Genomic DNA, 25,926 nt, shown 5'->3' on the forward strand with positions numbered 1-25,926 from the left:
CAACTAAACTATAAAGTTTATACGAGTTTTGAAAAGGTTTTAGATTCCCTAGTACAGACGCCGTCTGATTATATAGGAGCGCCCGGAGTCTCACATATATCTGAACACGCTATGGCGTAAAGGCGTATTTTGTCTTATATATCTGATGGCAAACCTCGGAAAATGGCGATCAAATAAATATATGAAACAGGCGTGTTTCTACGCACACAGTCTAAGCTCGTGTAGGTGAACGCGTACCACGCTTGTTGAGTGAGATATGTGTTGCTTAACTTCAAACTTGGGTAAATCCATTCTGTTTTAAGGTTGAAAGTGCTCACAAATATCGGAACCCGCAATTTATCGCTCTGTGGCGCGTTCCGATATTTGTGAACCGTTTGCCCGCTCCTATATATCAGACGACTGTTCCTCTGCCGTTGAAATACACTTTAGGTCTTAAGTTTAATTTCAGAACAACTTGCAACTGGTGTTTAAAGTTTAGACGTTAAGTAAGTAAGCATCTAGTTGCACTTTACGTGTGGATATACAGTGAGCGAGTGCAAGGGGACAGATATATCTACTTTATTAGTTCGTCGGAGTATTTCGAGACTTACATACTGGGAGATACAGCGTGCATTTTCATTTTACCTGAAACAAAGAATTTCATTAGTTATATTTCGTTTTTTGTAAGCAAATAATATTATTTATTATATTCGTTTTATGGCAGACCACTTAAAAGCAGGAGCATTTTTGAGTGCTTGGGAGCTGAAAGTAGGAATTCGCTTTTTTAAAGACGTAGGTATGTATTATTTATCAAGGTCGCTGCACATTAAAAAGAACAATGTTCTTCTAAGCAATTACATTCAGTTCCCTAGTCATAAAGAACGTGAAACGCGCTCCTGAATCCAAATCAAACCAAAAGACAATGAGAGTCAACGATACAATGAAACCCATTCGAACATATATTTCGATTTGAATGATATTACTTCAGTTGTCATTTTTGCATTTCCTTTAAAATGTATGATCGCAAGCGAGAAGTCCACTGACTGATAACAAAATGAATCTAAAGTTAAAATGTAAATGTGTACTGTATTCAATGTTGCATAAACAATGCGGTTGCACTGGCATAATTAATGGGGCGTACATTATGCATAAACACGTCCAGGTTGCGCGGGTCAGGGCTACGGTAGTGTCCAAACTGTTTGGGAAAATTGGATGGCGTTATGCTGAGGTTACAAAGTTGCAACGTTTGATACGGTGCTTATGTGGGAGACAATTAAGCTATGCTGTGTCTTAAGTACATAGTAAATGTAAAAAATGGACTTAGAAATGCAATTTAAAAAAATGTGAACTTGAAATGAAAACATAAAAGTCATATTTAAATGACCCCATACAAAAATCGATAATGGATAGGATTAAAATCACAATATGTTTATTGAAAAAGAAGAGAGTTTTGACACTGATCGGTAGAAATCATATCGAATCGTAGGATCTTAGAAGAATTGTTCATAATGCAGATGCATTCAAGATTTAGGAACAAAAACGTAGATTTAGGAAAATACAATAGAAGTCAATATTATTAGTTCTCGTATACTTGCAATTTTCAAAATCCCACTGCAAAAGTTATCCCACTCCACCATAATTGAATTGAATGAAACGTTTCCGTTTACGATAAATCGTTTTTTCCCGATTGATTCAATCCTGCCACAATTATAAATGCGTTGGGACCGGCGCCATATTTGCTTTCCCAGGCCGTATCATATACCTCTGCCACACTATGCTCCTCGCGCTGCCGCGATGTTGTCCTCTCCGGTCACACACTGCCCTACTCGAGCCATTAATCGCACTAGCGGCACTAGGTTGTTGCCGGCCCTTTGACTCGCGCCAAAAAACCGGCAAAATAGGGAGCGGTGTGCATGACGAGGAGAATGACGAGCGGCATGACGAGTAGCGCGGCCACACTATGCCTCTGCCTACTTCCCTCGCTACTTCCCACGCCGCTCGTCGAGTGTGTGGCAGAGGTATATACAGTTGATAACGTGACGAAACATCGTGTGTACGTGGAAATTTACGTGCTCCCATTAATAGGTATGCAACTATGCACTCTTTTTCTTGGGTGTGTGATTATGATAATATTTACATGTCCATAAGTTCATTCCAATATTACGGCAAAATGGGGTAAGTAAGGTATTGTTCATGAGAGATGATGTACTGGCGGCTTATGGCCCCCTTATGAATTAGCGATTTCGATCTTACAACCCATTTCTTTGGAAACCATATTGGTGTGTGAATGTGAAACACACTTTACCTACTTGATGTCCACAATAAACTGTAGGCCTAGCACATGATGGCTGTGAGAGTATGTTGCCGCGAGATAGATCACACGTCTTCTTCTAACTGTATAAATGGCATAAGGACAGGTGGTCTATCTCGCGGCGACATACTCCTCGCGGCAAACATGTGCTAACCCTGCTGGAGTGTGTAAGATTGAAACAACTACTACTAAAATTAATCATCAAGAAAAAGCATCTATAAATAAAATCGGAATACCAAACTGGTCATATATATTTTTTAGTTTTTACTAAGCAAATTAGTAGGGAGTTCTCTCGTGGAAATACTTAAAATCTAGATCCAATCTAAATTCACAAACCGCTTTACTGCGAATTTTCATGAGCTGTAAACGGTAACACCTCGGTTACAACTTTTGAGCATAATAAAGTGATACTAAGAGATGTCACCGACCCGGCAAGCGGGTATAAGACAAACAATAAGTGAAATAGGGTTTGGTGTAACTGTAATGAGAAAAGTTGTATGAGCAGCGGTCACAATATCCGTCGCGTAAGTGTACGTTGGACGCACAGCGGATTGTGGTGGACTGATCATGCACTTGATGCACTATTAAGACTTTCCTCTGAGATTAAGACGGAACAGGAGGGGTTAATACGCTAGTTTCCTATAAGTACTTAAAATAAAATATTTTATGCAGTGCACGCAATCATCATCACAAGGCCTCTTACATCTTGACAGATGATTTAAGCAGCGTCTGAATGCGAGAGACAACGCCTCTCGTGACTATACAGTATGTAAACTAACGAAAACCATTTACTGTAACCCGTAAATGTCCAGGTGATACTGAGAAACTTTTACTATGGGATCAACCCCGAAATCACGAAAATATCTTCTGACAGTTTCATAGGTAGTTTTATTTTATAGTAAGTATTTCCTATGGGAGAGTTAATTTTTATTTCGCGTTTTGGGTGTTGGTCCCATAGTAAAAGTTGCTCTGTGAAACTTAAATATTAACAGGCTTCAGTAAATGGTTTTCGTTGGTTTACATACTGTATAGACCTATCCGGGAGCGACATCGGGAGCAAGAGTGTACGCAACAAAGCACCAAATAATTAGAAGAAAAATAGTAGTTATTTTTAAACATAATTTCTATTTAATAAGTCAAAGAGATAGATATAAATTAAATGAATTGACCGTGACGTATATATTACTAAATCTATTACTAATATATTATTAGTAAATAGGTTTTCCAAAACACGTCGGACAAGTAATCGATGGAATCAGGCGTTACTGCCCATGATAATCAAAATCCAGAAAATGGCTCCGTACAACACAACACAAGTGTTTAACATAGTGTCGAAAGCATTCTGGAAGTCAGGAGCGAGGGTCTGAAAGTGCTTTGATGATTCCTAAAGCAATTTTAGCTGTTAAGATATCACAAAGTTTTAAGATAAAACAATAGAAAATTAAGTCCCTGCCTTTGATTTTTTACGTAAAATAAATTTTAATGTATCTCCATCGCCAAGTTTCTGCTGGTTTTTCAGTTCATTTCATTGAAGAATATTTAAAAACCCTTATTATTAGGTACTACTTTGCTCGCAATCAAAGAAAAGGGAACTGATCCTACGTAAGTAACTGACCCGAAACGGTTTTAATTAACGATAAACGACTGTAAAAAAAAATGAAAATGAAATGAAAATGAAATATTTATTTTTCAAGTAGGCATATTACAATACGATATGAACGTCAAATAAAGCTACCATTTGTAAGCGGCTATTCCAAATCTCCGGAGGGTTTTGAACAAATGGCTCCATTCTGATTACTTTTTTTCGTTTCGTTCTCTCTACAAGAATTATGTGTTTGATCGTAACTGATGGTATCGTAGTCAAAACGTTACAATCGCTAACGCTTCGTAACTGTTTCGTAGCTAGCTTTCCCTATCGCTCTTTAGTGGCGCGAGAGTCAGACTGCGTATCGATCGCCACGTATCGTCAACAATTGTCTTCGGCTAGGCCGGCTGTATCTAAATTCGTATATCTATGCCTGCCTTAGATACCATAGGTTTCCCCGTGCTATTGACACAGTATAAAAAAGAGTACATTATCATACAGTATGGCCACTCTCGCTCCCCGCTGAAAGTGCCGCCCACCCGCTGTCGGTTACCTCACAGGTACCGCCTGTCAAAAACGCGATCAATCGACCTGTCATATCTCACTCACAAGCATGTTACGCGTTCACTTACACTAATTTAAACTGTGTGCGGGAACGCGCCTCTTTCATAATATTTGATCGCCATTGTCCGAGGTGTGCTATTGGTATTGTATTGAATGTGTTAACCTTGATAAAAATATGAAAATGATAAGATATTTTTGTCCGAATATCAAAATTAAAGGTTTCATCTTCATTTAAGCTCTCACAAAAATCAGCCCCGTTCTCAATAGAACTGCGGTCTCTGATCTTAAATGAGAGAATGAGGGTAATTTAGCCGGAATCTCTTTGTCTTTATTAAGCTCCTAAATTACTCATCCTTGAAGATGCCTCCAAATATTTGTTACGCTTGAAACGGCTAAGTAGGTTTGTGTCTTTGTGATTATTTAACAAGTAAATATCCTTAAGATCTAATTTGACTAGCTCACATTGTGTATGACGTGTAGCAATCGAAAGTGAAATGGATTGTTTAGATGTTTAATCTATCCTTCGCTTTGATTGTTCTAGAGTCAGAAAACATTTGTCGAAGTGTAATCAAAGTTCCACTTTGTCGCATACTATAAGGATGAGACTTGCTTGTTTCTTTACACAAACAAGCTGTCAAAGCAAATTGTCAAGCGAGAAAGTAGACCTTTTGCCTGGACTGACTGACAACTGACATTGACACTTGACACTGACAATTCTGTGCCTATTTCTGGGTTGATTGTTACTCAGCGTCAATATTTCCTTGTTGAGCAGGCAATGAACGGCGAAGTGCCACTGTCGGGCGACAATTGTAAGTATATTGTGAAATAGACCACTGCTTTTGCTACATATTACCTATACTTACACAGAAATAATGTAATTATTATTGAATTTAAAACTTAAAGACTTGGTGGAGTAAATTGGACACAGAAAGTGAAGATGGACACATTGCCAGGATGTATCATAGTCGCTGGGCGAGACGAACAATGGTGTGGAAGCCCGCTAACACCCGCGGTCGTGGCAAACCGCCTCTCAGATGGAGACATGACATCTGCCAACTACCTGGCGATAACTGGATGCGGATGGCAATGTACCGACAAGCGTGGAGGAATGGAGAGGAGGCCTATGTCCGAAGACGGGCACTTTAAAGGCTGCTATAGATAGATAGAGATAGATTGAATTTCCAATGTGTGCAGTTTTAAAACACTACTTTGTTACCTATATCTTACAATTTTAAGCATAATTTGCATATACTTTTGGCGTGATTGGTCTTCCGCTGGCCATTAAAAAACCCATAAACTACAAAATTTAAACAATAAACATACATTGTAAGATATCTTATTTATGTTGAACGAGCGAGTCAAGACAATATGCGTTTTATGTCATTTTTATTGCGAATATACGAGTCCGATTTTATTGTACCGTTTTAAATAAACGTGAAGTGAATACGAATTGGGAGAAAAATGTCTGTCACTTGAGGAATATTTCACATAGTGATCTTTTTGATCGCTTACAAATACGAATTGGGAATTCCTGCAAAATTTACTACGAGCATAACGAGTACCAGAAAAAGCCGCGAAATTTAATTTGTCTATGGCCTATATGGGACAATAAACAGTTGGGCGCACATTTTTTAAATTTGCCGCTTACCTACATCTAGTGACGAAATAGCTTGACAGACTTTAGTCCCAGCCAGCCTATTAGCCAAAGCCACATCACACTCGTTAACGATCACACGAAACGATACTGGCCCTGTCGCACTAATACGGAAAAGCGATAGACAGAAACTATTCTCCATCGTGACAAATGTCGGCACGGAGAAATAGGGGCCAGGGGGCGTAGCCAAATGGCATTTCTGCGACGCGAAACGCCGCAGAAATGTAGTCTGGCTCTGTCGCGCCGATACGCAAGAGCCATAGAGATAGATAACTACGAAAGAGATATTATCGTGAGCGTTTCGTGAGCGTTTGTGCATTCGGCTACGCACACAAGATGCCTTAGAAAAAATGACAAACGTTTACGCTACGTAGTGAAGGAAACGCTAATGTTTCTCACACTAACATGAAAGTGTGAAAGTCAGAAGTTCCGTACAAACTAATTTTCATTTTTTCATATTTACCTACTGCACTGCACACATGTGTTTTAACGTTTGTATGTACTGCTGGTGCCGCATATTGCTCATAAACTTGAAGCAGCAACCCTTTATGTGTTTTTGTTCCCAAGCTGAATTCAATTAGAGTACCTACAGTTTATATCATTTTATACGACGTTATAAAGTCTTTTGATATCTGTCTTTTGATGCGTATGCCTGCCTAGAATGACTAGTTGACGCTGACAATATTGATCAATGATGAATTGCTGTTTTTAATGAATTCCGTTAACTTTAAGGGAAGATTCTTTAGTTCAAATACAATCAAGAAACTAGCCTAACTCTTACGGTTATCGAAATTTAAAAAAAAATTACTGAACACATGTGTGACATCTATTACCACTTCCTAATGTTATTTGTTTTGACATGTGCCGTCAAAGACTTGAAAATAACTTTAATGTTATGTTATGATTAAGGTCCTCTCACACTAATTAATACATTTATTGTATGGAAACGAAAAACAATTTTTTTTTTCGAATTTAACAAAAAGCGATATACAGTGCTCAAGCTTCAGTGCCACTTTAGCGATTAAGGGGTTGATTTTTTTAAGAATTCGTAAAGACTACTCCGAATATTGCGTTACGCCTACGCCTAAACTAAGTATAAAGCATTGCTTTCTATGTGGTAGTAGGTATGCGTGAGGTTCTAATTCGAAATCATTCCCATTGGGAGCGTAGGTTCGAATCCTACCGACTGCGCCATGTTAAAAGTGGGGTCATGGGGGTCATGACCCCCCCTGGAGCCTATTAGGTTAGCCAGACAAATAAACCACGCCTTCTCTTCAGAGACACAAGTAAATCATCCTCCTTGCGTTATCCCGGCCGGTGAGCCGTGGCAAATGTGCCACGGCCCGGCTCATTGGAGCATGGAGTCCAACAACTAACCCCAAGACTTGGCGTAGGCACTAGTTTTACGAAAGCGACTGCCATCTGACCTTTCAACCCGAAGGGTAACTAGACTTTATTGGAATTAGTCCGGTTTCTTCACGATGATTTCCTTCACCGAAAAGCGACTGGCAAATATCAAATAAAATTTCGCACATAAGTTCCGAAAAACTCATTGGTGTGAGCCGGGGTTCGAAACCGCGACCTCTGGAACGAAAGTCTTAACTACTTACCTCTAGGCTACCAGCGCTTTCAGTCACACAAGTACAATCCATACTGAATATTATAAATGGGAAGGTGTGTGTGTCTGTTTGTTTGTCCGTCTTTCACGGCAAAACGAAGCGACGAATTGTCGTGATTTTTTAAGTGAAGATTGTTGAAGGCATGGAGAGTGATATAGGCTACTTTTTATCTTCTAACCTCCCACTTCCCTAAAATGGGGGGGGGGGGGTGAAAGATTGTATGGAGTATTCCTCAATTTTCGAATTTAACGCGAGCGAAGCCGCGGGCAAGTGCTAGTATTGTATAAATAACATATTAATAATAATTTACTTGAAAAGTCCCTCAAAAACCGAATCCGTGTTAAGTCAGTCACAATCAAACTTCTGAGTGCTTTAAAAACGAATACAGTAGCCGACCCGAAACCGCACTTAACGAAATTAAAACACCTACTCGCATAAAAGGATTTATTTTTAAAGTGGAATTTTGCGTCACCGCTTTCTAATTTAATTACTTTAATGGAATATGAATGAAGGATAATGACGTAAAAAAACATTTCATCACCTTCAGCAGCAAAAAAGTGTCTGCACGACTGGCAAAAAATGTCTTAAGGCTTTAAGTCAGCCACTATATTTCATATGGTGCCATATCCTTCTTAGCAGAACAATATTTTACATTTAGGCGCCCCGTGAGGCGCCGTTGGTGGAGAATATCCCTACGTGATGGTTTAGGTTCCGCGCCCATCTCCCGGTCAAAGGTCAATGACCCGTAAAAGTCCGGAATACCATTGTTCCATGATGGGAAATACACAAGCAACACCATTGTTCCATGATAGGAAATACACAAAAAAAGATTTAAAGTCAAATAGACTGAAAACTCAGCTTGGATAATTTAACCAAATTTTTAATAATTCAGTCAATCAATCATTTTAAGAATTAAACAGAAAAGTCCCATCTGTCTGTACTATACTTACCTACCACCTATATGTTCAAATTTCATAGCAATTTCCTAAATCTAGATTTATAGTCTCCTTACAAAAGCTTCCAGTATTTATGGCAGGAACCCTAGTGTAAGTGAAAGCGGTAACTGCCGACCTGACCTATATCTAGCGACCCGGCCCCATTCACCTGCTGAACTCCATTGATCTTCTGCCATCCTGGTACTTCAGTGGAAAATGTGATGCCGCAAAATTAGCGTGGATGCAAAATTAAATGAAAAATAGGTTTTACCACCTACTACTAAGTAATTTGCTACTAACTAATTTGCTATAACGACAGGAATGAGTTCATGCCCTGGTTAAGCATCCAAAGTCTGACAAAAAGGAGTAGAAATAAAAAGTGGTAACATTATAGTGTCGTTTCTTTCAAGTCAATATACAGAGTGGGGCCTGTAACAAAGGCGAAGAATTGAACTGTAGGCTATTCTCCTTATACTGATCAACATTTGTTCAGTGACTTTTAAAAATTATGAAGTCTTTAAATTTTTAATTTTTCATACAAAATAAATATTCGCTTCAATGTACGCCATTATTGTTGTCATTGACGTTGTCTGTCACACTTTAGACTTAACAGAATTCGCAATACATTACCTCTTAGAAAAAACTTTCAAGGGTGATAAAAATCAAAATACAAGTTATTTTTAAAAGTCGCCGAACAAATGTTGATCAGTATAAGGAGAATAGCCTAGAGTTCAATTATTCGCCTTTGTTACAGGCCCCACTCTGTATGTAGGTATCTATTTTTATAAATTATACTTGATTTGTACAAGAACGATACTTAATAAACTTGGCCTAGTAGCGTTAATGATAAAGATATGATGAAAAGTTGGGGTCACACCCCTCATTTACACCAAAAATCTTAGTGGCTTCACTTCTTAAATCCAACCTTGAAATGCAATTGAATGAAATTTCTTGTTCATCTCAAGCGCTATTTTTAACCCCCGACGCAAAAGCGACGGGGTGTTATAAGTTTGACGTGTCTGTCTGTTTGTCTGTCTGTTTGTTTGTCTGTCTGTCTGTTTGTCTGTCTGTGTGTGTATCTGTCTGTGGCATCGTAGTTCCCGAACGGATGAATCGATTTCGATTTAGTTTTTTTGTTTGAAAGCTGAATTAGTCGGGAGTGTTCTTAGCCATGTTTCATAAAAATCGGTCCACTATGTCGCGTTCGGGGGTTTTTTCAAAATTTTAATTTTGTGGTTATTAAATCATTACACTTTACTATTTGCGATATAAACTTATTCACTGTCTACAACTCTAACAATCTTCACGTTTGTTTTAAAACATACCTCCTAGACCTAGTTCCAGCCCCAGAATTTACAAAATACCTACCTATGTAAGTATGTAAGTATTTATTTATTTATTTATTTCAAAAATAGTGATACAGCATGACAGTATTAAATACTAAATCACTGCAAAACTAAAAACAAGTACAAAACATTTTTATACATGATAAACTGTTGAAAGACCATCGCGCACAACACTCCATCTGCCAGCAAATAAATCGCAATAAATCGCACTCGGGTGCTGATGCTAAGAGAGCATTCAGGAGGGGCAAAGGGCGAACAAGAGGGGATTTTCTGTGAGACACGGTTCGCGATACTGGGCCTACAAATAAACCACGATCACGAGGCCGGAAATTGACTCTAGTCGGCATAGGGACATAAAGGCGCAGTAATTGCGCTACGAGTTCAGGACAGTCTGTATATGTACAACACAAATGTCCTAATTTTAATTAGCCCCGCCACATTATAACTCGACTAATTCCAACAACTCCACGCTCCCACTGCTCCCTTCAACGCAAGCTACATCCATAACATCCCGGGTTACAAACAAACATAACCCGACCTATTTAGAGTGTCGCTTTCATCGACCGCGCCGCTCCGCTCTGAGGGCATCCACAATTCGCCCGGTTTGTCTCAACAATGGCGACCCAGTGACCGTGCCGACCCGCGTTGACCTAGGTCGTGGATGCTTTATTCACAAAATATCCTCAACTGTGAACAACTAGCATAACAAGACCTTAGTTTGAAATATTAAACTATACGCAGAGAGATCAGATTTTAGACTGGTTTTGTCTAGTGGAGGTCATTTTGTAATCAAGGCTTTAGGGCAACGTTATAGGCTAGCTTATTAACTTAATTTTAACCATATTTTAACATAGATTCTCTGTTACATCTTGAAGCAATTAACGGCAAAAAACTTTGATGTTGCCGGATCAATAAACACGAAATAAGAAGATGATGACTATAAAATAACTATTATAATTCCAATGATGTTAGAAAGCAGCAAATAACAGTGAAGCATCACATCAGACTTGCGGAGAAAGACATGTAATTTTAAGTTTTTTGAAGTAAACATCTTACCATATCTATCAACTCTCGTTTTGCCCAAGTATTTTAAAAGATCTTCTGAATTCTTTCAAACGTTGTCAACCGTAAAAAATTCAAATGTTATCTATTTAATGAGCACATTGGGACTAGGATCAGCCCAGCCGCCAAATTTATTTAATAAAGAACGGGCGAACAGATCATTTTGAACTCCTTGGTCTACTTGTTTCTGAGTGTACAGCTCTCAGGCAATAAACACATAAAGGTCGTTGCCCGACTTCCATTACTCTTGCAATTCATTCCTCACTTTTATTTCTCTGACGAGATGAAGCCGGGAGCAAAAACCTTTCTTTCTAAAATTAGAAGCAATCTGCATGCTCCACTTTGAAAGTATTTTTGCACGACCAATATTTACTTATCTGACAAAGTGGAAGTGATCGTTTACTTGAGTAACTTGAGTTTTTGACGTTTTAACTGTATAATACGTCACGGAAAATGACATCCATTGTATGGTGAAAGTAAACAGCGACCCCAGTTTCAGTCACTAATTAATCATAACATTTTCTAGCCGACAATATATAAGTTTATTGCAGTTTTATGATAATAAAATATCGTTTTTTGTAGAGAATAGACTACTATATTCTTAAATATACATTGCACGGGATGTTTCGATTACTTTTGAACACTAATTTTCACCTTCAAAGTTTGTCCAGCGATATTTTCTCCATATCCTGTGCGTCCGCAGTATTGCACCTCACTCACACACAGAAAGTCTTATTGAGGCCCTAATATACGTAAAACACGTAGCCAGTATGGTTATAGCCGCCGGTGTAAAGGTTTGTGTGTGAGGTGCTGCGGTCTTGTGGTTAGAAGTTTTCAAAGTGTGACGTTCGGAGTTTGTAACAGGTATGTCCACTTTATTCTGGCATGATTATTTTAAAATATTAATACGGCAGTTTTTTTACCAGTAACATTTTAATGTTGTATTGAAGTATAACGATGTATATTAAAATTATGACAGTTGTATTATCAACAGTTTCGGAGATAATATCTAGTTAATCGGATTTTCACTACACCCTGTGTAACTTTATCCTGCCATAACTCTGCAGGGTAAAGTGACTGTTGACAGGATAAAGAAATAAAAGTAAAAAAAAGCTATTTTGACATGGTTTTTACTAACTTGCAATGTATGTATGTATGTTTGTATGTATGTTGAGGTCAAATCTTGCAACCCAATTTGAAGCAGAAATATTCAACCGACTGAGCTGAAATTTTGTATACACGCTTCGGATGACGTTCGCATATAAGCGCCGATATGGGGCATTGGGTCCTTCGATATTGGGCAATAGTCTGCTCAGCGCCGAAGCAGTCCCGACGAGGCTAGGAACCAATTTGATAAAATGTTCCTCGGAGTACCAATTTTGGTTTGAATTTAAGCCCAAGTACTTAATTTGGGGCGTAAGAGGGACCGCCTCACCGCCAATAGGCAAGGCAACATCCCTATCGCTCTTGCATATAGGCATTACAGAACCAGATTGCATTTCGATCGGCGTATAGCGTCAACGATTATCATTTTGGCTAGGTCGGCAGCAATCACTTTCTTCGGACAGAAGCCAACCTTTCCTTCGAAAACCACGTCATCGGTCGTGGCAAGTAACACCGCAAGCCCAAACAAATTAATGCGCCTAACTGTGAGCTCAGTTGCCACTGTGGCTCTCCTTATTATCCTGGTACTTTCTTCCCCTCACGGCTACTATTGTGTCATCGGCATAACAAATGGTGATCATGCGGAGAAGTTGGACTACTCTGATAGCCAAGTCAAAGCCAATGCTCCAGAGCAGGCGCCCAGTACCGACCCCTGTGGAAAACTGTGGGTAGGTTATGATTATTATGAATATGCATGTGGGTAAGAAGAAGAATAAAGAAGTCAGTCTTGATTTGAGCACGTAGTCTCATTGACCTGTCCCTATACGTTTATATGGCGCAGCCGGTAGGAACACCACACTCCATTCGTCTTTCTAGGCATCTTCCTCCTGATTCATTGAGCAGTACTCTATCTGCAAGGTAATGCCCTATGGTGAATGATGATCTTCAAATAGAAAGGCGCATCGTGGAAGCAATGCGCCTATTTTATTACCACATAAGGAAGAAAGCCGAAGTAATTGGCAATGTCAAGAGATACTGCGATAGCTCCCTGCCTTTTCTCTGCTACCAGACCGCTGTATTTATGCAGCGCATCAATTGCGTCTATCGCTCCTCCCAGAACCCGATCTCTGATGTTTGGGCACGTGTCTTTCAAAATGCGTGCACAGCAGTAGATGAGACTTACGATGATGCGCTCAACATCGTGCCAGTTTCATCTAGGAGGGCAATGGGACGGTATCCTAAGGGACAGTCAGCTGGACTACCCTTTTTCGAAAGGCACAGTCTGCCCACCTTCCAACGAGAATGTATACCCTCTCGGAGGCAGTCGTCAATGTGGCCACGTAATCTACTTCCAAGATGTTTAAAGAGCCAAGGCACACCGTCCGGCCCTAGAGTGGCCCTCATTTTAAATACTGACCTCATTATCTCGACATATGTTACAAAGAAAACTTTAATAACTGATTCAATCAACAAATAATTGCCCGAAATCTAATAGCTTTTCTTTCCCAATAAATATGATGATCATTTTCGAGAACAAAAGCGTTGCTTTCAGCGTTCAAATCTCTAAACTAGAACGAACTGCTCGCGGTTGTTTCGGGACAAAGACTTCTTCTTTTCACTCTTTTCTCAATTAGTTTAATGATTCAATAGCCTTTGTTCTTTCAATTTATTTATGTACCAGTGTAATTGTTTATGGCTTATTTTCTTCCAATAATTACCTGTCAATATTTGTTTTTTATCATGCAGAAACGTCTGCAGGCGATATTACATATTAATCTTATATGTAATCTTACGGGTAGATGTTTGCTATAACGTTACCTTAAGTGCGTTTTTACATTATCCGATCCGATATCGGATGTCGGACCGATATCCCATACATTACAGGCGCCATCTTGGATTTTTTCTATTGAAACTCTTCCGACATCCGATATCGGATCGGATAATGTGAAAACGGCCTAAGGCGGTTGAGATCTGAGGGAAGGCATGGATAAATTCGCACGCATCCAGCAGGCCTCCGTGGCGCAGTTGGGAGCGCGATGGCCCCGGCAAGGCCAGAGGTCGCAGGATCGAGTCCTGCTAGAGGTGTGAATTTTTCCATTTTTCCTTTAATTTAAAAATACCTGTCAATATGTTTCTGATAATTGCTATTACACCAATACCGAGGATCGTGATATTCTCTTGAAACTAGGTCCCTTCATAGGCATCTGTTCCTCACCAAGCGAACCAGGGGCAGTTTCAATTGCGTTATTACAGGTAATTCGAGATTGGCAGATACTTTTTACACGAGCTATTATAATAGTACGGCAGTACGATCTCCTGTTAATGGTGGTACGAGTATGTGGTACTACAAGTAACAGAAGATCGTACTTCAAACCTTGTTGCAAATACTCAAGGTCCAGCTACATCAGTTAACAATGTTGTTAGTTCGTCACTAAATCTGTGCACTCGCATGACCCAGTTGCAAACTCACTACTTTATACCGGCCGCAATCAGTGCAATTCACAGTACCTATTTCAAATCGAGGTACCACCGCTCTGGTCTGGTTCAAGACTATATCGCAGTTAGATTTTATAATTGGAAGACGGAAATAGAGAATTTGAATTAGGTATATTTCAATAGAATAAGAAATGCTTTTGATTTGTCAGCTACTTCAATCAAATCCGTGAAGCTCGAGAATTTACTGCTGACACAACCACCGCTTTTTTAGTGTTTTTAGAATTATTAGAAGAATTACATTTCGTAAGGGACTTTATCGTGAAATGCGTATTTTTATTTATTGTAAATTTAAAGGAGATCAGGAGATCAGTCTGTTTTTAGGGTTCCGTAGTCAACTAGGAACCCTTATAGTTTCGCCATGTCTGTCTGTCCGTCCGTCCGTCCGTCCGCGGTCAGTAACCGTTTGTGTATTGAATGGTAAAGTTGAAAACGTGCTAATTTTCGGAAATATACAAGTCCCCCCTCTAACGCAGTCGGTACACGCTCTTGGCCGGTTTTTTTTTAGATTATGTGTAGGTATATTGTGTATTGAATCAATTGAATGGTAAAGTTGAAAACGTGCTAACTTATACAAGTCGCAGTCGGACTTGGGATCTAAACCGCAATAGTCCGGTTCAAGACAAGATAACATCGCACTGGATCTGAAGTCGTTAGGTAGATCTTACAATTGAAAGAAGGAAGTAGAAGATTTGGCTGGGAGACTTGTTTTATAACTGGATTCTTTCTTAGGGATCTTTGTCTGTTAAATTCTCAAATTTGTCTTCTGCAAAATTTTACGCAATAGTTTTCAATGATTCACGTTTCATCCGACTTTTAAATTGACCATGATTAAAACAAAAAGGTAATCACGTTCTAAATAAATCAAAGTCTATCCGACCCGATATACGTAAGTACGTCCGATTTAATTGTACGGTCAGCAAAAAAGAGGTTTACCTCTTTTCGACTCTATTTTTAAACAAAGAAGGTCGAAAAGTGCTAAACACTTTTTTGGCTGACTGTACAGCATTTTGATTGACAATTGCTTACGCGTTCGTAAGCGTATCTTAGGTAGCTCTCCCAATCGATATCGTCATCCCTATGGCTACGCAAAAAAAGCCTTCATTAAAGGGTTTGCCTTTGAATGGTTTGTGCCTGATACTTATCGAAGTCAATTAATAACAACAGTTCATAAAGTGTCTTCAGTCAGTTCTTAACAAAACTTCCTAACAGTCCTCAGTGTCCCAATAATGACCCAACTAAGAACAACCATAAATCACAACAACTTGCTCGGGTCTCTTCGTAAACACTCGTGTTTACCCGATCCATCTTCTCTATATATACAAGTATTATACGAGTAAAGAAACAAAACAGAGTAACTGTTTTTATCAGTAAACTTTAAATAGGTCTCGCGCAATTGAGTTGGCATCTATCAATATTTTTGCATTGATGGCGCCATCATAGCTTGCAAAGGGCTCAAGCTAAGGGTTACCCCAAACCTATCTACGAGTAATCGGCTCTGACCAAAAATTGCTCGTGCTAGGTTATGATGACGAAATTAAAAACTCGTTCCAGACTTTAATGCGAGTTTTTATCTGACGAAACTTGTTTAATGTAAACATATAATAAGTTTTAACCAGTGTGTAAAAGCCATACGATAAATAAATAAATTCCTAGGACGTCCTGATTGCAGGATAAGCTTACATCTTGTCCAGTATTCTCTCGGATTATTGCACTGCGTTCCCAAGAAATCCTAGAGGTATGATCGGATCCCATGAGCGGTCAATCCTCTTAACATTGGCGAAGTAGAGTTCATACCACTAGAAAACAAGTTAATCTCAAAACCTTAAAATGGACTTTTCAACTAACCAACTCACCCTTTCTTATCAACTGTCCTAAACTGAACTGTCAACCTTCAGGTTTTATAAAGGATCCGATATCGGATGACCGGACCCATATCCAATACATTACAGGCGTGGATTTTTTCTATGAAAATGGCATTTCTGCGACACGAATCGGACGGAAAACGAAACGCCGCGAAAGGTACAAAGGCTCTGTCGCGCCAATACGCAAGAGCGAAACGAGATGAGATATCTACAAGCGTTTCGTTTCATCAAACACATTTAACACGTCACGCAGCAGCATCTATGAAATTTCCCATACAATAAAATTTAACGAACATTTTAACAGTGACAGATAATTTGGTGCCACTGACCGTTAGTCTAGCGTTACTCTAACCCAATTCTTTACTCCTGTACAATATACCTGCAGAATGCACGAAGACTTGCAATTTACGTCACATCACCTATAAATAAAGCGTCCAATTTAAGGACAGACCAACATGCCTTTCACACCGATCCAGTTTCCACCAAAAATGTATGCCAATACGGTTCAGTTTCACTTGGAACTGCAGGCGTTCCAGGGTGTTTTCACGCTGGTTTTAATAATAAGATGCTAGATCTGCTTTGCTTCATAAAAGGGCTTATGTCTACTTCTAAAGTATGTGCCATATGTCGTTTTAGGTTTAAGGTAGAATGAGTTACGTTGAACGTGTTATTTACATGATCTACAGAGTGCATGTTTAGCGTTTGCCTCAAAGGAACCGGGTGTACCTCAAATGTTGACTTTCTGAATTCGTTCGCCTCCATGTAAATACTTCTTCTTTGTCGTATCCTCATGGCTAAGGAACGTGACGAATGTGGACACTCTTCACCAGTCGTCACCTTCGCCACTCGATCCTGGGCCCGGTGCATGCTGGCCTGCAAAGTGGTCTTTGTCACAGACGTTATTCTGTCTGCCCAACGTGTGCCCATGCTTCCACTTCTTCGCTTCCTTCTCTAGACTATCTGGTGCCATGTAGTTAACACTTCTCTTAAGTAAAGAGGCGATGGAACCATTTCGATTATCGATCATATTTCTTAGGCTTAGTATAAATTTAAAAGCAGAAAATGAGTAAATAGAGTGATTTAAGAGGAAGTTTTACATATATCTGGTGTCCTTAAAACCAACGCCAAAATTAAAAGCTATCGCATTAAGCGATATTATTTTTAAGTTCCATTTTCTGGTAGCCTAGCGGTAAGTACGTGCGACTTTCGTTCCGGAGGTCGCGGGTTTGATCCCCGGATCGCACCAATAAGTTTTTCGAAATGTATGTGCGAAATGTCATTTGATATTTGCCAGTCGCTTTTCGGTGAAGGAAAACGTCGTGAGGAAACCGAACTAATTCCAATAAGGTCTAGTTCACCCTTCGGGTTGGAAGGTAGTAGTAGTAGTAGTAGTAAAACACTTTATTGTACCAGAAAATAATACAACACACAGGAAAAAGAGCTTATTATAAGTACAAAGGCGAACTTATCCCTTTAAGGGATCTCTTCCAGTTAACCTTTGAGCAATTGAGGGAGAATTGGAGATGGTAGGCATACAGTACAAACGGCGCAGGAAACGGATCCTAGGTAATAATAAATTATAACTTACACTAACATGCAATATATACGGAAGGTCAGGTGGCAGTCGCTTTCGTAAAAACTAGTGCCTACGCCAAATGTTGGGATTAGTTGTCAAAGCGGACCCCAGGCTCCCATAAGCCGTGGCAAATGCCGGGATAACGCAAAGAGGATGATGATGATCTAAGTTCAATTTCGCTTAATGTGATAGCTGAGATGTCCTACCAAGAAGCCAGGGCGGATCACTAGTCAAGAATAAACTCCATATGGCTCACGCGGGACACTTAAGGAAATTGCAAAGGTTTCAAAGTGACTTGAGTACAGGTAAGGTATTGCGAAAAGGGTGTATTGAAATGTTTGCTTTGCGTGCTCTGCATACTGATGGGGGATCTGGATATGATTTCATCCTTTAGGTTTAGAGCATTTTTGCGAGAACAATCACCAAAAATATTTTTTCTAAGGTAGGTAAATTTTATGTTTTTCCTACTCAGAATCACGAGCCCTTTCGATCTAGGCCAAAAAACAAGAGACAAATAAGTGGTCCTTTTTTATATTATTTTGCGTACTTTCCACTTTGTAACCGGCTATACAAAGTGTTTGAAAAATGGTAACGAAGTGGAAAAATTAAATTTGTGACGCATTTTTTTACCTAGTAGGATCGAAAGGGCTCGTGATTCTCGAGTAGGAAAAACATTAAATTTACCTATTTTAAAAAAAAGTTTTTGAATCTTTTTTCGCGAAAATGCCCGTTACTTGATATACGGGTCGATCATGAAGGGGACAAATCAAATTTTATTAACTCTTTCCTTGGCAGAGAAATCGTGAGAGTTGAGGAAAAAATGGTAAAATTATTTTGCTATTTCGGTGAGTGATATATGGGCTAGCAACCTACCACTGAAATATCACAATTTTATTTCCGTTTTCTTCAACCCCGTAATTGCTAAGATTGGCACTTAAACCTGAGTAGTTTCGGGTACTTACTCCTTTTGGAAATACATTTGTGAATATCCTCCTCCTACTTGCGTTATCCCAGCATTCGCCGCAGCTTATGGGAGCCTGGGGTCCGCTTTGACAACAAATCCCAAGATTTTGGCATAGACACTAGTTGTACGAAAGCGACGACCTAGAACCTCAAGCGTAACTAGGCCTTATTGGAATTAGTCCGGTTTCCTCACGGTGTTTTCCTTCACCGAAAAGCGACTGGCAAATATCAAATGACATTTCGCATATAAGTTCCGAAAAACTCATTGATAAGAGCCGTGGTTCGAACCCGCGACCCATATATTGAAAGTCGCACACTTACCGCTGGGCCACCAGCGCTTTTTACAGTCGTGAATATATGTAACTCTAAATACTCTGAGACTCTGTATACTGTTTGCAGCGGTCATGACCTTACTATGAGGAAAATGACAGACAAAATTAAAGTGCAAATTGCAGACAATCTACAAATCGTCGAAACTGCTGGGTAAGGTCGTTCCGTCTCGCGCACGTACTCTCATTCCACTAGAACTCGAGTCTTTAAGGATTTATACAGTGCTGAGAATAGAAATCTTGCGTAGAAGGAACAGCATTTCAATTACAGCGCGCTGTGGAAGCGATTTACGAGAAATGATTTCGTCACAGTTTATTTACTAATGTCCCGAAGCTGTGATTTCACATTTTTGACACATTTGTTTTGAAGTATGTTGCGATGTGGCTAAGACGAATCATTTGCCAAATCTTGCGATTATTTACGAATCGGTATAAATAATATAATCGATTAGGCCCTATGTACAAGGAGGCGCTTAAACATAATATATTATACGATTTCTATCAACTTACTGAAATGTCATTTGAATCGAAATGACACGAGGCCACAGCACTAGTTTAAAAATAAAAATAAATGACATAATAAGTAAATGGTGCGTGATAAATTCGTAAAATACTCACTAACGAAGATCCGCAAAAATGTAACATATGTGTTAGATTATGTTTAAATTAAGCGAAATATTGTTTTTAGGTACTTGATTTTTTAAAATAATATATACAGGATTTTATTTGAAATTTCATTAGGTCGCGTGAGTTTACGTTTCGTGGACGTTGTCATGTGTCAAAAAGAAGAACTTACAGCTCCGGGACAGTAAAAGTGCCTTAGATCATGTTTATTGTACTTGTCTATCTACATCTGTATATCAGCCTTCAAAGCAGATGCAGCAGATGTTATCCTTCTATCTAGATTTGTGCCTGCTCGTTCACTGAAAATATCGCTCCCAACTAGTACGATCTCCGAAGTGTACTAGTTCGTTCTTTTAGGACATTTATTACAGTAGTACACCGAGAGAGTGAGAGAAAAATTGTGCATATGGCGTACAGTAAGGTCCGACCGAGAACGATATTTTTGTCTCGGCCGAGAACGAGACCGAGACCGAGATTCCATTTGATTCTCGGCCGAGACCGAGACCGAGACCGAGAATTTGTAAAACAGTGAAAAGACATGCCATTTTTACAAAAAAATGTTTTCATAATCGAAATTCGACTATTAATCAGGAAACCAAGAGCATGTCGGGCCCCGCTTAGTGTTTGGTTCCGTAACTACCCAAACCTACCGCACCCCTTACCTATCTATCGTAGCAAAATTGATTTATACCTACGTCAGTGACAAACAAGCATACGGCTCGCCTGATGGTAAGCAGTCGCCATAGCCTTAGAGAGGCATGCAATTTCAGAGGTTTTACACGCGCGTTTAATACCCTGAATTTTTGTAACTTTTTGCAAGAACTCATAAAACAGGTTGACGAAACGTATTTTCTAGGGGTAGTTTTCCAGGTATTCCTTGAAAGTCTTTATTTACTAAGCTTTACTTTGGTTTTGACGTATTTTTAGGCACATGATTCAAAGTTAAGGGAAACAAACTAGTTTTTTTTTTCATAGCGATTATTTCCAAAATGTTAAGTATATCAATAAGTCTTATAAGAAGTGAGTAAAGAAGCATCAATTAAAATTTTGAAAAAACCCCCGACCGCGACATAGTAGACCGATTTTCATGTAACATGGCTAAGAACACTCCCGACTAACTCAGCTTTCAGACAAAAAAAAACTAAGTTCGGGAAGCTACGATGCCACAGACAGACACACACAGAGAGAGATAGACAGACAGACAGACAGACGGACAGACAGACACGTCAAACTTATAACACCCTTTCGTTTTGCGCCGGGGGTTAAAAACATGATTATGGAAAACCCATGCTTATTAAAAAAACTCAAAACGGCATCCACAAAGCTCAGAATTTCGTCCGACATTCGTCCATAATTCGCCATTTCTATCATATTCTATTGCTGATTTGATTTTTCGCGTCGTCGTCGTCTAGTCGTCTTCCACATACATCAAGTTGTCGTAAATATTTTACACTCTTTTATGAATTATACCTAGGTATTTGTTTGGTTTTGGCTTACAATATCGATAAAAACCCTACCAAAATCACTAAAATCGGGATACCAAACGGGCGATGTAACTAACGGAAAGCTAAAAACCGGACGCGCGTGCGCAATAAATTCAAAATCACAGTCTCGGTTTTGCCGAGAATCTCGGCCCATTTTGGCCGAGAACCGAGACCGAGATCTCGGCCCGATTTTCGGCCGAGAATGCCGAGACCGAGACCGAGACCGAGATCTCGGTCGGACCTTAGCGTACAGTAACGCTCGCTCGTACTAGCCGAGAGCTGATCGGCCGTTTTCGCGTGCTCCCGGTCCGAGTCAGTTGGTTTTAGTTCGGTTGCGGTCGGATCACACGGATCGCTTTGCTGTCACTGTTACTCCTCGGCTCTTCGCTTCTTTCGCTCCCATTCTGTTGCGCGTATGTGAGTGTACTAAATGTACTAGAGAGCAGAATCATTTGTGAGTAGTTCGGTCTAGTACAGTGCAGGGAATCGTATCTTTTGTACTATTAGTACATGTCCTACACAAGCCTACTTCTATCTAATGGGTGGCTTGCCACGACCGCGGGTGTTTAGCGGGCTTCCATTCAGAGTTCGTTTCGTCTCAACAACAGCACAGCACTTATCTATATTAAGCAATGTGACGTGACGGCGTATGATGTGACATTGTGACGCCGTATGCGGCCAATGGCGTTTATAGGAAACCATAGTCTTATGGGTATCCTAAGGGCTCCTAAGTTTTTCAGAGACTTACGGAAAGCCGATGCTTTTTATGAGAGCATGCAGGACTTATGTGACCATTTGTCATTGTAGAAAATATAACTCCTATACGTCTAAATCGTCAATAGACCGTGTTTAAAACTACAGAACACTTGTTCACGAAATCATCAGATGCTCCATATTTATAATGGGTTTTTTTTTTTTATTTAATTCAATTTATTTATTTATTTCAGATGTTATCGTAATGTTGTCAAGCGCTGGTGGCCTAGCAGTAAGAGCGTGTGACTGTAAATCCGGAGGTCGCGGGTTCGAACCCCGGCTCGTACCAATGAGTTTTTAGGAACTTATGTGCGAAATGTTATTTGATATTTGCCAGTCGCTTTTCGGTGAAGGAAAACATCGTGAGGAAACCGGACTAATTCCAATAAGGCCTAGTTACCCTTTGGGTTGGAAGGTCAGATGGCCGTCGCTTTCGTAAAACTAGTGCCTACGCCAAACCTCGGGATTAGTTGTCACAGCGGACCCCAGACTCTCATGAGCCGCGGCAAATGCAGGGATAACGCAAGGAAGATGATGATGTTGTCAATGTTGTCTTACTGCTAAATACGGCGAGTAATCTAAAATTACCGAATAAATCAATACAAAGATAAAGTAATTAGTACTTAATCAATTTTAATGTATTTTTCCCTCACTAGCTCGGAAACACGTGTTTTGTCCTTTAATACCAGCGGGTAAAAACGCATTTTATCCACTAGTGGGTCAAGTAATTTGACCTTGAATAAAGTCAAATTAACTGCTTTAAAATTTATAAAAGTAGGTGAATCTAGTGATAAAGATGATTTACCACCTGTGGAACTACTGGTAGCAGTGATAAACGCATTTTTAAGCGCCGCCTCAAATCTCTCAAAAGAAGGTGGTTCTCAATTCGTCTGTATTTTTTTTTTTTTTTTAATGTTTGTTCCTCGATATCTCCGTCGTTACTGGACCGATTTTGAAATTTTTTTTTGATTGAATGTATATGCATACATGCATACAGATTGGTCCCATTTTTCTCAGGACCCAGTTCTGATGATGGGATCATGGAGAAATCGAGGGAACTCCTCAAATCTGAAAGGCATACATATGGTGATTTTTGTATTTTTAAAGGAGAGCATGAATTTACGTACCGAACAGTGACATTTAGTGTAGTGGAAATGCTGACGATGGTCAGAACGGAACTCCTCAAATCTGAACGGCACGCTTATAGCGACTTTGGTATTTTTATAAGAACAGCATGCCCTTACGACCAGAACAGTGACATTTGGTGCAGTGGAACTCCTGATGATGGTCAGAACGGAACTCCTCAAATCTGAACGGCACGCTTATAGTGACTTTGGTATTTTTATAAGAACAGCGTGCACTTACGTCCAGAATACTGACATTTGGTGCAGTGGAACTGTTGGTGATGGTCAGAACCGAAATACGTAATCCAACATTCGCAAGTAGCTTTCACCAGAACCCCAAAGGCGGCGGTTTTTTTTTTCTTAAAAATTATTGCGTTGTAGTTTCCTCGCTATAGTGAGGGGAAAAGTTTTGTGTTACACTCGGGTGCAAATGTATTTTACTTCTCGTGTGTTAAAAAACTCGCAAGTTCAGGATTCTATTCTCGAACCACTCGCTTCGCTCGTGGTTCAACTAATTCCACACTCGGCGTTAAAATACAACTTTGCCCCCTTGTATAACAAATAACTATTCATACGACACAGACTACACGTGGGAGGAAAGGCTTCCACGTGTTAAAGACAACGCCAATAGCAAATAGGTAATAAATACTGTCACATGTCTCTCTCCCAAGGGTAAATATTAAGTAATTACTGAAGGTAACTGAACAACGGTAAAACATTATAAGAATAGCTTGGCTTACGAAACTCTCGAGCTACTTAATCCACGAAGTTCGAATGAAACTTGGTGGGTACTTTCTTATCTTAAGGTAGTTAAAGCACAATACCCGAGTAGTTCAAGACATAAAAAACAGGAATTCCTGTACAGGAGTTTATTTAGTCTACGGTAATTTGTTTTGCGGGGTGGACATAAAGTCATAATAATGAGTAACTCTTACCATAGGACCAAGTGAAGCAACCCCGAAATCTGCGCCAAGAACAGTGATGAGCAAAGTTTTTTAATTGAAGGTCAAAATTATTTTACATAAGGTTCAGATTTATATATATCAGACCAGAAGGGATGAAAGCAATGTTATAAAACTAGTGCTAAATATGAAGGTGGATGGCGACAATGGTAGTGGAAGGCCTAAGAAAAGATTGATGGAATGTGTGAACAATGATATGAGAGTGAAAGGTGTATGGAAATTATGGCTGATAGAGGAGTGGAGGAGGAAAATCTGCTGCGCCGACCCCAAATAATGGGAAGAGGGTAAGAGAATGATAATAAAGTTTAGATTTACACCAAAAATGCATTTTCTAACTACAGTGCTAGCCATATATTTAAGGACCAGTGGGGGGCCGGATGAAATCCCTTCGCGAGCCGGATATGGCCCGCTGGCCGTACTTTTCCCACCACTGGTCAAAAACCTTAGGAGGTACAGTCAGCCAATTAGAATCTTAAGCCACTCTAGAACCCTGTCGTATTGACACAGTGCTTTATTTGCTATATCAGAAGTAAATCAGACTTTTACTGTGAAAGGGTTCTACAGTGGCCTAGGATTCCGATTGGTTGACTGTACAGTGAGCTGCGAAAGTGCATGGCGAATTTATCAATGAAGGCGAATTGTTACAATTTTTTAAGACGATACGGTAGGGGTCAATTCTCCATACAAACGCTCTCGACTATTTCCTCCCTGGTTTTTGAAGATAGAGCAATGATTTTTTCAACACAGATTGTTATTATTTTTATATGTGTCGGACCGTTTTGATTTTTTTGATATTCTGCTTTTTAAAGATTCTAGAGCCAATCAAAAATTTCCAAAAACGGCCTTTTTCATTGTGGCGCAAAAAAAGGTGTGATACTCAAGATTGGTAACAATTAACCAAAAAAACTAAACGGTCCGACATAGATTATTGCATTGTTATTCAGATTCTCAAATTTCATTCAGATTGATTAAGTTTTGAAGGAGGTAAGAGTCGAGAGCGGAACCTCGATTTTAAAGATTTTTTTGAAATATCTTTCGACTGAGTTGTTCTCAATGGACAATTTTTTTTCGATAAATCTAGTTAATAACACTTGTATATTTAACTAAAATTCCCAAGTTGAAAGGGGGGCTCCTTTCCATTTTAGCATTTTCGCTACCGTATCCTCTTAATTTCTCCACGCGATTTCGCAGCTCACTGTCTACTGGAATGAACACATACACACCTTAGGTAGATTTAACGTCTGTCTGGAATAGCGAAAACTAATCTGATCACTGTATGGTTTTAACTAGACGGTAATCCAAAACCATGGATTATCGTTAGCTAAGCCGCGAAGGGCCAGGTTACGGTCCGAAGCCATTTTAATTTAAATTGTAAACTTAGAACATGATCGAAAGGTTTTCGTATTATGTGTTTGTTGTGACTAAAACAGTCGAACTGCAGCGCAGCAATTTGTATAAAACTGCACGCCCGCGACATGCGAGTTAGAGGCCGGGTCGGGTCACGCGATAAATGATATAACGTCCGGCCGTCCTTTTCGCACTATTTGTAAGTGCGATAGGAACGGCCTGATGTTTTATCGTTTATCACGCGACC

General features: G+C 39.6%; 1 protein-coding gene and 1 long non-coding RNA gene across 2 annotated transcripts in view; one reads left to right on the forward strand and one right to left on the reverse strand.

The window, feature by feature from the left end:
* LOC125230602 (protein yippee-like) overlaps positions 1–25,926 on the reverse strand; it is a 204,915-nt gene that overhangs the window by 153,203 nt on the left and 25,786 nt on the right. The window lies entirely within an intron of this gene.
* On the forward strand, positions 1,394–20,687 carry LOC125230604. The gene is made up of 3 exons (XR_007177538.1): positions 1,394–1,406; positions 13,906–13,909; positions 20,427–20,687. It is a non-coding gene; the product is annotated as an uncharacterized LOC125230604 (long non-coding RNA).

The sequence above is a fragment of the Leguminivora glycinivorella genome, chromosome 10, assembly GCF_023078275.1.
Source record: "Leguminivora glycinivorella isolate SPB_JAAS2020 chromosome 10, LegGlyc_1.1, whole genome shotgun sequence".
NCBI classification, from domain to species: Eukaryota; Metazoa; Arthropoda; class Insecta; order Lepidoptera; family Tortricidae; genus Leguminivora; species Leguminivora glycinivorella.